Source organism: Coenobita brevimanus, chromosome 50, assembly GCF_032717465.1.
Source record: "Coenobita brevimanus isolate Jiangsu-jjx chromosome 50, ASM3271746v2, whole genome shotgun sequence".
Lineage (NCBI taxonomy): Eukaryota > Metazoa > Arthropoda > Malacostraca > Decapoda > Coenobitidae > Coenobita > Coenobita brevimanus.
In genome coordinates this window covers 11,017,251-11,030,839 of record NC_137003.1, presented here as the reverse complement: position 1 = coordinate 11,030,839, position 13,589 = coordinate 11,017,251, and the positions used below count along the sequence as shown (strand labels likewise).

Below are 13,589 nucleotides of genomic sequence, written 5' to 3'. Positions count from 1 at the left end.
AAGGAAAACAGGAAGGAAGTGGGTGAGGAAGGGGTGGAGACAGTGAAAGGACGAATCATGTTTAGAGAAAGGAGCAGAAGATGAAAGTGTAAGCTTAGGGGGAAATGACTCCTACAGCTGAAAAGATAATATGAATGTAAGGAAGCAGAGAGTGATAAATACAAGAAAATATGAGGGAGGAGAAATTAGTGAAGTTTAAGCAAAGATAAAACGGAAAAGGGTATCGGAAAAACACAAGAATATAGGAAAAGGAGAGAATGAGATTAGCAGATAAAATAATGGATGAAGGCACGAGAGGAATGGTGGGGAGAAGAAAAGAGGGGAGGTAAGGAAGCAAAACTGAGGATAAGACTCTGGGGGTGGGATGAGAGGGGAGAGGAAAGGAGGGAGAGAAAAAAAGGCAGAAAGTTGAGAGTGGCAGGGTAGGGGATGGGAGGGAATAAGAGGAAGAATAGGATAAATTATTAGAACACAGAGGAGAGAGGAGAGACAAGGGAGGAGAGAGAGAGAGGCAGGAAAGAGATGACAGATAGAGGAAAAGGAGGAGAAAAGAGAATAAGAGGAGGGGGAGGAGGAAATAGAAGATTGAAGAGGACACAGTAGTGAAAGAGTATGAGAGAAGGAAAGAAAAGATGTGGTAAGAACGAGGATAGCACGAGGGAAGAAAGGAGAGAGAGAAGTAAAGGAGAGAGGTGGCAGGAAAGAGATGAGCATGAGAGGGGGAAGGAGAGAGGTGATAGAGTTGATTGATCGGTAGGCTGGGGACGATATTCATTGTTAGAACACTTACCATCGAGGGGCCGTGAGAGGGGTGGAGGGACCTAGGGCGGGGCGAGGGAGAGGCAGACAGAAAGCGAGGGGAGAGAAGGGTAATGGAGAAGCCTGAGGGAAGGAAAAGAACGAAGGAAAAGTAAGGGAAACGCGAAGAAGCAAATGAGTTGAGGAAAGGCTTGAGACATTATGAGAGGGAAGGTAAAAAGACAAAGCTACTGGAGTGGAATGAAGGTAACGAAAGCGAAAGCGTGAGAAAATGATGGGGATGAGAGGATAAGCAGCTGAACGTGGGAAGAAGTTGGCGACATATGGAGAGTGAAATATGAAGACAATATTGATAGATGTGTTGCGGGAAAGGTGTGTTAAGGAGGCGGGTCAAGTAAGTCGAACGAAATGAAGAGCGAGGTAATGACTATAACAGAGCAGGAAAATAAAGGGAAAGCGTTGAGAGTACCACAGACGAGCGAGGGTCATGGGAAGAAGGGAGTAGGTGTGGAAAGGAGAATGTGAGTGTTACTGGGGGGAGCAGTGGAAGGGTCAGAAGGGGGTGAGAGAGGGGTAAGAAGAGGGTGAGAGAAGGGTGGGAAGGGGGTGGGAGAGGGGTGGGAGAGGGGTGGGAAGGGGGTGGGAGAGGGGTGAAAAGGAGTTGAGAGAGGAACGAGATAGGGATAAAGTACAGTAGCATTAAGAAGGGCGGAAGGGAAGTATAGGTAAAAGGGTAGGAAGGATGAATGTAAAATGAGTCACAAGTTAAGGCTTGACATCTGGATGAAGAAACAGAACTGTGGAAATGCACAGAAGGCAGAAAGGCGGAAGAGGATGTACGGTATAGTACGCAAGGAAGGAGACAGACGGAGAAGAGGGGCGGAAGTATTTAAGGAAGTAAAAACAAGTAGCATGGGCAAGAAAAGAGGGTGAAATGGAAGGAAGCAAAAAGGCTGTCAAAGAGAGGTAATGGAAGGAGCTTAGCTAACTTGATTGGAAGGAATGACTTTAGAAGTGGCGTCAGTAGGAAGGGGAAAAAATGGATGTAGAAAAAGAGTAGTTAAGCACAGTACGATAGAGAGAGAGAGAGAGAGAGAGAGAGAGAGTAAAGGCGACCGTGAATGGCAAGAAGAGACGCATGAAAAACTTGAATGGTGATACATGAGAGAGAAATATACCAGCAGAATACAGGACTGGAGAAGAATCTGTAGAGAGCTGGCAGGAAGCGGGACAAGAGGGAGGGGTTGGTGTTGACAGAGGGGTAAGGGGGTGGAAAATGGAAGAGGGGACAGAAAGGGGAGTACGTGTGTGTGTGTGTGTGTGTGTGTGTGTGTGTGTGTGTGTGTGTGTGTGTGTGTGTGTGTGTGTGTGTGTGTGTGTGTGTGAGAGAGAGAGAGAGAGAGAGAGAGAGAGAGAGAGAGAGAGAGAGAGAGAGAGAGAGAGAAAGAGAAGGGTATAGTAGGACAATGAAAGCAAAGGAAAAAAAATCCCCAAACATAACGCAATAATGAAAGGAAAACGGGTATACGAGTTCATGAAAACATTGAAATGAAGTATACTGAATAAAGTAGAAAATAAAGATAACAATGAATATTACGCTAAAAGATAGTGAGCAAAAAAAAGAAAAAATAAGCCAATCGCACATCACCGTCTTTGAGCCTTTGAGAGAGTGGATCATAGAAGGGCTTGAAGACAGGCCACAATAATCCAGATCATTTAAGAGTAGGAATTAACCCTACATCCTCAGCAGCTTTAGATGTGACAGAAAAGCTCACGACATAAGTTGAAGGACAATGGGGAAAAAAATGATGTTATATAAAAATGTATTAAATGCAAAGAGTGAGATGAATGAGACGCTGTTATTAATGTGGGTCAGGAAGCTAGCGTGTCCCTGGGAGTGCCTTCGTGCTTGTCGGCGCCTCCTAATGAATGTGTGTGTGTGTGTGTGTGTGTTGGGATGCTTGCCTGTGTACATTGTGTGTGTGTGTGACTCATTCTTTTATTGGTATCCCCTACTGAAGAAAGGACATATTCCTTAAGGTTTATTTAAAATAATTTCTTGGTCTTACGTCATAGACCTCGTGATGTATGTTATTGTATAAGAGGGTTTTACATAAGCTCACCCGTACCAAGGTTATATTAATTAGGGAAAATGTTAGCCTGCTCTATTACCACAACACTTTCCCACTAATGTTTTATGTCATCGCTACGGCGCAGTTTAAACCACGTCACTTGGAGCCTTGCAAATCGCCACCCTTTTTCAGCATTTTGTGTGTGGTGTTCTTCCTTGACTAGTGTCGGTTTCGGCAGATATTTAATGCAGTTTTTCCTGTTGCTTTTCAAGTAGCAACCCATTCAACAGGTGAACGCACGCTATAGTCAACATGTAAATGCTTCCCTAGGGTCCCCTACGTCAATGTCTCGAAAAATTTTGTTACAGTAGTTACAGCAGATAATTAAAGAGGCATCACAGGTATTATATATAATTATGACAAAACTGTAACAACTCAAGTACATCACCAAGTACCTGGACAAACAGACTGATGGAAAGGTAAGGTGAAATACTGTAACATGGACTGTACCAGACGCGGGGACACACCTCCCAAAATATTAATTATACCTAAATCTCTCTCTCTCTCTCTCGCTCTCTCTCCCTCTCTCTCTCTCTCTCTCTCTCTCTCTCTCTCTCTATTATGCAGATATTAAATGGTCATGGGGAAAAAAAGCCAACCAGTTTTAAGAGGGGACATTTCAATGGCGGGCCAAGCATGCTTCAGATTACATCACCAAAAAGGGTAAATGACGGTGAACGGTGTGGGAGGGACGCGGCTAACGTGTGGGCGAGGGAGTTATGATGCTGTTGCAGGGGCTTGATTTAAGTGTTGCAGGAGATGTGGTGTGAGTTGGTGTGAGGGCTGCAGGCGGCGTGGTGTGGATGTTGCAGGGGACGTGGCCTGGGTGTTGCAGGGGACGTGGTCTGGGTGTTGCAGGGGGCGTGCTGTGGATGGTACAGGAAGGGTGTCGTGGGTGTTGCAGGTGTGATGTGGGTGTTGCAGTGGGTGTGGTGTGGGTGTTGCAGGGGGTTTGATGTGGGTATTGCAAGGGGTGTTGGTTGGATGGGTCATAACAAGTCAGTCACAAAAGCCTAAAATACTGCAATACTGATTACCAATATCTACCTCTTGCTGATAATGGCTATTAAATTACTATTTTTATTGTACATACGTGCTTCAGTGTCATGGACTGTGAATTACACTTAGCAATGAAGGGCCTGCATTGCATAAACAGCTTGAAGAGAACACATGCACAATCAAAAAATGGGTTTAAATGGCACAAGAGGAACACAGCAAAAAGATGTGGATAATAAACACCAGAAAGGAACATACCATGGGCATTCAACAGTAACGCACGGATAAACAGACATGCTCCATCACACACATACACTGCAACAAAAGGACCTGAATAACGCTTGTCACGATACAGAGTGTTCCCAACGACACGCTTTTGAGGTAACAATTTCGCCAATGAGCACGATTCTGCCTTTGTCGGTACCTGCATGTTTGTTTGGTGTAATGCACTGGCACCTGAGACTGCCCGCACGCCTTTTGTGTGTGTGTGTGTGTGTGTGTGTGTGTGTGTGTGTGTGTGTGTGTGTGTGTGTGTGTGTGTGTGTGTGTGTGTGTGTGTGTGTGTGTGTGTGTGTGTGTGTGTGTGTGTGTGTGTGTGTGTGTGTGTGTGTGTGTGTGTGTGTGTGTGTGTGTGTGTGTGTGTGTGTGTGTGTGTGTGTGTGTGTGTGTGTGTGTGTGTGTGTGTGTGTGTGTGTGTGTGTGTGTGTGTGTGTGTGTGTGTGTGTGTGTGTGTGTGTGTGTGTGTGTGTGTGTGTGTGTGTGTGTGTGTGTGTGTGTGTGTGTGTGTGTGTGTGTGTGTGTGTGTGTGTGTGTGTGTGTGTGTGTGTGTGTGTGTGTGTGTGTGTGTGTGTGTGTGTGTGTGTGTGTGTGTGTGTGTGTGTGTGTGTGTGTGTGTGTGTGTGTGTGTGTGTGTGTGTGTGTGTGTGTGTGTGTGTGTGTGTGTGTGTGTGTGTGTGTGTGTGTGTGGGCATAAACTTGACAGCCCGCACTCTAAAGCCCAGCAATCAGTCTACATATCACGCACCTTCACACTGTTACCTTTTCGACACATATACACAAGAATTGAGTACACCTAAGGCTTTAATTGAGGACTGATGTGTTAGTATTAGAGGAGGAATTTTTATAACATGTCGGTGGGTTTAGTGTAAGATTAGCAAAATCCCAATGAAATTAAAATCATCAGACTGTCCCTCTGGATAGAACTCGCTTTCTTTTACACAACACATCAAATTATATCCTGCCACTTGACGATCAACTTCATGTCTTTCCTTTCCGCCATGTCTCTCAGTTTCATTAATTCCTTTCTATCATGATCCTCTACCTTTTCATCTCTCTCTCTCTCTCTCTCTCTCTCTCTCTCTCTCTCTCTCCACGTCTACTGAACCGGAAAATACATCTTACACCTGGAGGTAATAAGAAAAATATATAAAAAAGATGTTATTGTACTGAAAGGGATAATGTTTAACTGTTAACGCCACTTACTGTAATCGACCCACCTACTTTCCAGTTAATTCCTTTAGTCAGACTGCGTATTGTTCATTGTATACTGGCTATCTCCACACGATTTGTGCCAGATAAGAACCCGCCAGTAGAGAAAGGAGTTAAATATCTACAGTCAATACCTCCAGTTCGAAAAATATTTCTTGAGCAAAGTAATGTAGTCGAGAAATAGTAAGACTGAATAACAAATGACGTCAGTTGGATGTGGGATTCAACGCTGCTCATCATAGCACCATATCCACAGAGGTAACGCTGACCGCAGCTTAACCAGCATTGTAGTAAAATTCATCTTCGTTGAGACAGTCTCATAAGCGCTGATAAAGCACTGCACAGATAGCCTGACCGGGTTAACTACAAAATGGTATGCGTTACAAATAAACTTCTCAACAAAGTTATATGGCAAATAAATGTGGCCAGGTAAATGATCAGGACAAATCATACTCTATAATATAAACCTCGCGTATGTCTGAATTTCATTTACCATTATACACGCAAAACAACAAAGCACACGCGCGCGCACGCGCACACACACACACACACACACACACACACACACACACACACACTGATACAAACTCATCTCCGTAACGTCCTTCCCTCCTTCCTAATTACCTTACTTTGTTTCTTTCATCATGCCATCACCTGCGAATTTTTATCTACGAGACAAAATCAGCGAACTACAAGTTCATATAAATCTGTCTGTCTGTATATTTGTCTGTCAAACTCTCTCTCTCTCTCTCTCTCTCTCTCTCTGTCCAACAATTGTGTGCTTTAATGAAGGAGGAGGGGGAGCGGGTGGGGGCTGTCCACGTGGAATATTTGGACGTGACCTTGTAGTCTGAAGTAAGCAAATTACTTGTCCATTACAGCAACAGACGAGGCATAAAGAAGGTGAGCACAGTGGTAGGAGAGACATATACGCAGAGAAAAAAATAAACTGTATAAATCACAATACACACAGCTGACACAGAGCGAGAGAAAATATCGAAAACACATCAACATGGCTCCACAAACAAATGAATGGGTACCAATGTCACAAATAACGCCTTAAAGCAAAAACAATGGAAGTATATAATCGTACACACCAAGCAACAAAACAAAGCACAGACGCACCGAAAACTGACAGTGGTACTAGAAGCCACAGCCAAAACAAGCAAACAGCACTACAAACGACAGACATCACACGACAACAAACAACAACGGACGCAAAACCTTACCTGGGTGCGGGAAGGAGGGTGGGCAGGGATGCTGGTGGTGGTGGTGGTGTTTGTTGATTGTGGTTACTTGCGCGGATGGTGGTAGTTAACTCAGATGGTGGTGGTGGTGAGTATAGAAGGTGATTTGCGTAATGGATGTCGTTTGTGTAGATGAGGGTAGCGAACTACTGTGATATTTGGGTAAGCTAGATGGATGGTTGTGAGTAGACGGTAGAATTCAGTGATGCGATGCTGCTAGTGGCTGATGCAATGAACTTGCTCAAACTCTGTGAACGGTAGCTACTGTTTACAGCAGTCGTAGGAATCTGCGTAGATAGACGCAGTTTACATGGGTGATAATGTGACCGAAATCAGAGGAATGAGTGAGTGAATGAATGGGTGACTGAAGGAGTGAGCACGTGGATGTAATGATGTGTGTATATAGTACTGCAGATAGCAATGTCACGTATGGACGGTGAGTGTAAATTCAGATGTGTGGTGTGGTGGCAAACAGTAGTGCTAATCCTAGTGAAGATGAAGTGGTCTGTAGTATCAGTATCTATAATGTAATGAAGACTGCGCTCTTACTAAGGTTGTGGTAACTAACGATGAGTAGATGGTCTAGTACACACACTGATGTGGGGTGACTACGACTGAATGGACTTGATATGGAAAAGCGTGCCCCGGTAGACAATAATAGCCTGTAATGACGATGGTGAGAGTCACAGATGTTGGCGACTTCTGTGTCGATGTGTGCGAATGCGATGGTGGCTGGCTTCTGACTGCGCTGCGTCCCCACGTGTGTGTTATAACCTGCGTGTGTGTGTGTGTGTGTGTGTGTGTGTGTGTGTGTGTGTGTGTGTGTGTGTGTGTGTGTGAGGGAGGGAGGGGTGGTTGTCTCGTGGGACCTCGTGACGACTCTTATGTGCATCCGGGACCTAGCCACCAGGGTCCAGAGGGAGGGAGGAAGGAGAGGACAGGGAGTGGGAGGAAGGAAAGGAGGGAGGGGAGGAGGGGACTATGACTGGAGAGGGGAGATTTAATGGAGGATATGAAGGATGGAGGGGGAAGGGAAGAAAAGGAAAAGGGAAAGGGAAGGTGAAAGAGATAGCATGAGAGAAATATGGCCAGCAGGGTGAAATAAACAAGACACGATGAGAGAGAGAGAGAGAGAGAGAGAGAGAGAGAGAGAGAGAGAGAGAGAGAGAGAGAGAGAGAGAGAGAGAGAGAGAGAGAGAGAGAGAGTTCACTGGATCACTTAGTTGCGTAGGTGGGAGGACGCATGTGTAGATGGAGTGGGCGGGCAGTAAGCTAAATGTTAATTGGTGAAGAGGAGGCATTGTCCAGTTGGGTTGGATTGGGTGTGTGGGTGTGTATTGGCGTTGGTCACTGAGTGTTGGGGGTGTTGTGAGATATTGTAAATGAGTGTTGTAAGTGTAGTGGGCGTTGCTGAATGAGTGTTGAGTGTGTTGGGAGATACTGCCAATGTGTGTTGTGTATAGTTGGAGATCGTGAATAAATTTTGTGTCTTATTGGAAGGTCGTAATTAAATGTTTTGTGTGTAACTGGAATCCGTAAATAAGTGTTGTGCTTGTAGTGGGAGCTTGTAAATGAGCGTTGTGCGTAGTGAGAGTTTGTAAACAAATGTTGTCTGCGGAGTGCGAGTTAGTAAATGAGTGCTCCAACTGTAAGCGGGCGTTCGTAAATGAATCTTGTGTGTCGATGGGAGTGCCTTTGTGCGGGGTGTGTGTAATGAGAATTCTTAAATGATTGTTATGTATGGAGGTGACAGTTCATATGTACGGAATGGGTGTGCGTGTGGGAGCTCGTGAATCACTGCTGGTTGTGGTGGGTGGGGGGAGAAGCCTATTTGCCTCGCTCTCCTTACCTTAGACTCATAAGAGTTATATTAGTTATAACCTACCCTACAGGAAAAAGCATAGAAAGAATCAATAGATCAGTTGCTGTTTACAATCCTGTGTGTGTGTGTGTGTGTGTGTGTGTGTGTGTGTGTGTGTGTGTGTGTGTGTGTGTGTGTGTTTGGGTGGGTTAGGGCATTAAGTGCGTGAGAGTGCGGTGAGAATTTGTAAATGAAGGTTGGGTTGAAGAGTGAGTGCGAGAAAAGGGAGAGGTTGAGTGAGTGACTGACTGGGAGAGCGAAATTGCTGGTGGGGATTATGAACAAGTGAATGGGTGTGTCAATCGATAAGTGGGTGCGTTGGGGAGGGTGAGAAGGAGACGAGAGGGGAGGATACAGTGGGGTAATCTGGTGGGAGAAGAGACAGATGACTGGATAGGCTACGAGGAGGATATGGAAGTGAGAGAAAAAAAGAATTAGAAGTGTGTGTGTGTGTGTGTGTGTGTGTGTGTGTGTGTGTGTGTGTGTGTGTGTGTGTGTGTGTGTGTGTGTGTGTGTGTGTGTGTGTATGTGTTAGTTGTACACGAATACTTGAAAGACAGAGTGAGTGAGGCTGTGGATGAGAGGATGCATTAGTAAGTGAATGAATGTATGGAAAAATAGCTGAGTGGGTGACTGGATATTAGATGCCTGAATGAGAGAATAAGTGAATGATTAAATGAATGAACGGATGGATGAATAGGTGCGTAGGTTCGTCGTTTACTGCTTGCGAGAATGAATGGAAGGGTGAATGAATGAGAGGTTAGATGTTTAGATGAATGCTGGAGTGAGTGAGAAGGGTGCGCTGCTGAGTGCGTGAGTAAATGTATGCCTGGGCGAATGAGTGAGCAAGTGGATGAATGGAAGGATGCTTGAATGGGTGAATGGGTGGATAGAAAGGGAGTGGATGAGTGGGAGGGTAGGAGAGGGAGTGGGTAAGTAGGTGGGATGATGGAAGGTGGGCAAGTGGACATGACAAGGGGTGGGCGGGGAATGATGGAGTAGATGAGAGTGTTTGAAGAGCTGGGTGACTTTGTGGGTGAGTGAGTGATTGGTCGTGTGTGTGTGTGTGTGTGTGTGTGTGTGTGTGTGTGTGTGTGTGTGTGTGTGTGTGTGTGTGTGTGTGTGTGTGTGTGTGTGTGTGTGTGTGTGTGTGTGTGTGTGTGTGTGTATGTGTGTATGTGTGAGGAAAAGGTGTGTAATAGGTAGAGAGAGAGAGAGAGAGAGAGAGAGAGAGAATGTGTGTGGGGGGCTGGCTGAATAGATAGGAAATGGCCTAACACGGCGTAAGGCATAAAGGAAACTAACGATGATGCAACTGACTAGAGGGGACAGGAAATTTGATGAGGAAAGGAGGTGAAGGTGATGAAAGAGGGGAGAGTTTAGGATGAGGGAGAGGGGAGAGGTGGCTGTGGGGAGAAGAGAAGCTGGAGAGGGGAAGGTAATGGAAGGCAAGAAGAGATAGAGAGAAGAGGAAGGATGGGGAGAAGAGCAGAGGATGGAAAGAGAGAAGGGAGAGGTTTGGAGAAGAGAGGACAGGGGATGACAGGAAAAAGTAAGGGAAGTGAGGAGATGGGACGAGGAAGAGGGGAAGACTAGGTGGAGAAAGGTGAGAGGACTGGAAGGGAGAAAGGGAATGGGAGAGGGAGGAGGAAGGGGTAACTAGTAAAAAGGGCAGGATGTTATGAAAGCAGAGGGGAGATGGTTGGGAGGAGAGAGGGAGAAACTGGGAGGGAGGAGTGGGTGAGGTGGTCTAAAACTTGGCAAATGGAATTTAACGTTGAAAAATGTAAGGTACTTAACGTAGGCAAGACCATTGGAGATACTAAATACAGCTTAGATAACAAAGAAATTAGCAAATCGGAATGCGAGAGAGATCTAGGAGTTATGATTAGTAACGACCTTAAACCTAGGCAACAGTGCATTAATGCGAGAAATAAAGCAAATAGGGTCCTAGGATTTATTTCGAGAAGCGTGAGCAATAGATCATCTAAAGTAATACTGAAACTTTATCTAGCATTAGTAAGGCCACATTTAGACTACGCAGTACAATTTTGGTGTCCTTACTATAGAATGGATATTAATTCGTTAGAAAATGTACAGAGAAGAATGACTAAAATGATACATGACGTCCGGAACCTGTCATATGAAGACAGACTGAAAAGACTAAGTCTGCATTCGCTAGAGAGGCGTAGAGTAAGGGGAGACTTAATTGAGGTGTTTAAGTGGATGAATGGTATAAATAAGGGAGATATTAGCAAGGTACTTAAAGTAAGCATACAGGATAGAACTAGAAATAATGGTTTCAAACTAGAAAAATTCCGTTTCAGAAAGGAAATCGGTAGAAATTGGTTTGGTAATAGAGTAGTAGACGAATGGAATAAGCTACCTAGTAAAGTAGTTGCTGCCTCTTCCATTGAGAGTTTCAAGCATAGGCTAGATAAGCATAAGACAAATAAGGGGTGGATATAGAATAAAGAAAATCTTATAACCAATACTAATTCAAAAAAATTTTCTTTTCAGGTTACACTATGATAGTCTCTATTCTCCTTTCACACTTTCCTGTAAAATGTCCACGCCAGTTTTTCTATACGGCGTGGTGTTCTTTCTGACTTTTTCCTGCCGGCTTCGGCTGGAGGGTTTGGAGGGCGGGGGAGAGCCTTCTTCTTTGCTATCCTTATCTCTTTCTAGTAGTTCAGTTACCCTTCTAGGAGCTGCCTAGCATGGGCCAACCGGCCTACTGCAGTTATCCTCTCTTCTTATGTTCTTATGTTCTTATGAGAGAGATGGGAGGTTAGGTGAGGAGACGGAGAGAGCTGGAGAGGCTGGGAGGAGAGATGGAGAGACTGAGAGAGAGAGGAAAAATGTGGTCAGAGGGATGGGAGGTTCGACTGGTAAGAGAGGGGAAGACGGGTAGGAAAACCATAAGGGAAGGAATTAGAAGCCAAAACTATGGGAAATGGTAAACATGTGGATGGATTACAGGAATTAAAGGAAGGAGGGAGGTAGGAAGGAGAGAGAGAGAGAGAGAGAGAGAGAGAGAGAGAGAGAGAGAGAGAGAGAGAGAGAGAGACGCTAATACTATAAACAGAGACGATAGGATGTTGGATGGAGTGATGAGAGATGCTTGGTTGGAAAGAGGGGAGAATATCTGTGCGTATGTGACTCCACACACACACACACACACACACACACACAAAGGCGGGACTGTTACGTAGAGAAAGTGGAAGGGGTTGAACGAAGAAGGGAAAAGGGGTTTACTGAAGAAGAATTTGCAGAAAGTGAAAAAAAAATAGTTGAAGACAAGAAGGAAAGTAAATGAAATGTTGCGAAAAGGATGGTTTAGCAGTTCAAATGTACAGTGAAGCAACAATGAACGAAATGAGGTGGACCGAGACAGACGAGGAGGTGCTGATGAAGAGAGAGACATCGAAACTTAAGAGAGCAAGAAGGAATAAGAAAAATATATGTGATGTGAGAAACAGAGCAGGAAGGAATGGAGTGAAGCTGATAAGGAAGACACAGATAGGAAATAAACAAGATTCAAACGAAAATATAATCAAGCAGAACCAAATCGATAAAATGAATGTAAAAAAATGAAGAAAGGAGGCTGAAGAAAGACGAATAAAAGACTAACGACTCAAGCAAAGTAACTGACGCAAAAGAAAGATGAAGATCAGAGATAAAGCGAAATTAGAGACCTGCGTTTGAATAGAGCAATATAATATAATAGCGACTCCTTTTCCCAGAAACACAGAGGTCGTGTTACAGTTGAAGATGACCTTGACAGAAATAACCACTGGATCCTGGTAGAACATCATCATCAATTACTGGACCGAAATTACAGCAGGGTATAAGTGACTCAATTAAACTTACGATGAAGTCCCTATTCTAACCAAGATTTCCTTCTCCAGGAAGGACAAGGAAAAGAGAATTCAAGAGCTTTTCATGTGTTTCGTTCTTCTTTCAATAACAAACCTTACTTACTAGAAGCAATTGGTCATAACTTTGTTTTTTCAATCCGAGCACAGGATACGATGACAAGTAGATCGGACACATAAAAAAAAAAAAATCACATTAATTTCCTCATACTCTCTTTGATATTAAATCATATGTTCTAATGTAATAAAAAATGTTAGGAGAAAGTTGATATAATGGAGCTACATATCACGGATTTATATTATAACCCTGTTAATTTCCAGGGCAGAGTAAATCATTACTCCCCTATGAAATCTTCACCCCGTCACAGGAGCAATGAGGGTGACCATGCAGCAAGTTATATTCCACAGTAATACATGACAATGATGGAGTGCAAGGGAAGATCCGTCACAAACCGCACAAAACAAGTAGGAAGAGTAAGGGAAATAGGAACGGCGATACAGAGGACTGGTGACAAGGAAGAACGCCAGAGAAAACGCACCATCGTCATGAAAGAAACCGGGATGTGGCGTCATGGGATGGCTAGCACACCCCTATTTATAGCCGGGCCCTCTATTACGCCATTACCATCGCCGTCCTTGCGTTATTGGAGACGGCAACAGGAAAATGCGTAGTAATTCCTTCAGTACGGCCACGTCTTGCTTTGTTCCCGCGATTGCTATACTCCGTTAACTTTAAATAGCCGAAAATTGTGCCATTTCACGATCTTGAATGATGAGTTGATTTATAAGACCTTCATAAACTTCCTCATTTCTATCGGCCCATGCTGAAACTCACCTCTTGGCAGCCCTACGTAAATGAAAACGTCTCAGTTGTCAAGGGTTAGCCTTTGTAATGTGATGACGTCTGTTTTCACTCTAGGTCACTGTGGACGATTTAGTATCTGTATTACAATGATGTCATTTTTATTTCATTCTTGCAATCTCCGGACGATTTTATTCAGCTTACGAGTCTGTGTGTGTGTGTGTGTGTGTGTGTGTGTGTGTGTGTGTGTGTGTGTGTGTGTGTGTGTGTGTGTGTGTGTGTGTGTGTGTGTGTGTGTGTGTGTGTGTGTGTGTGTGTGTGTGTGTGTGTGTGTGTGTGTGTGTGTGTGGAGGGGGGAGAGCAAGAATATTTTAATATACATAAGGCTGCTGAATAGCTTAAATATTTCAGGGTACAGTAACCTAT

General features: G+C 44.3%; 1 protein-coding gene across 2 annotated transcripts in view; it reads right to left on the bottom strand.

The window, feature by feature from the left end:
* The window catches only part of LOC145399620 (uncharacterized), a 28,764-nt gene extending 21,385 nt beyond the window's left edge, over window positions 1-7,379 (bottom strand). Inside the window, exon 1 of one of the 2 annotated variants that reach the window (XM_080272163.1) lies at window positions 6,605-7,379. The gene's annotated coding sequence lies outside the window, so the exon portion shown is untranslated. The remainder of the gene's footprint in view (window positions 1-6,604) is intronic. The other variant, XM_080272162.1, reaches the window with a different exon arrangement.
* Between the last annotated feature and the right edge of the window lie 6,210 nt (window positions 7,380-13,589).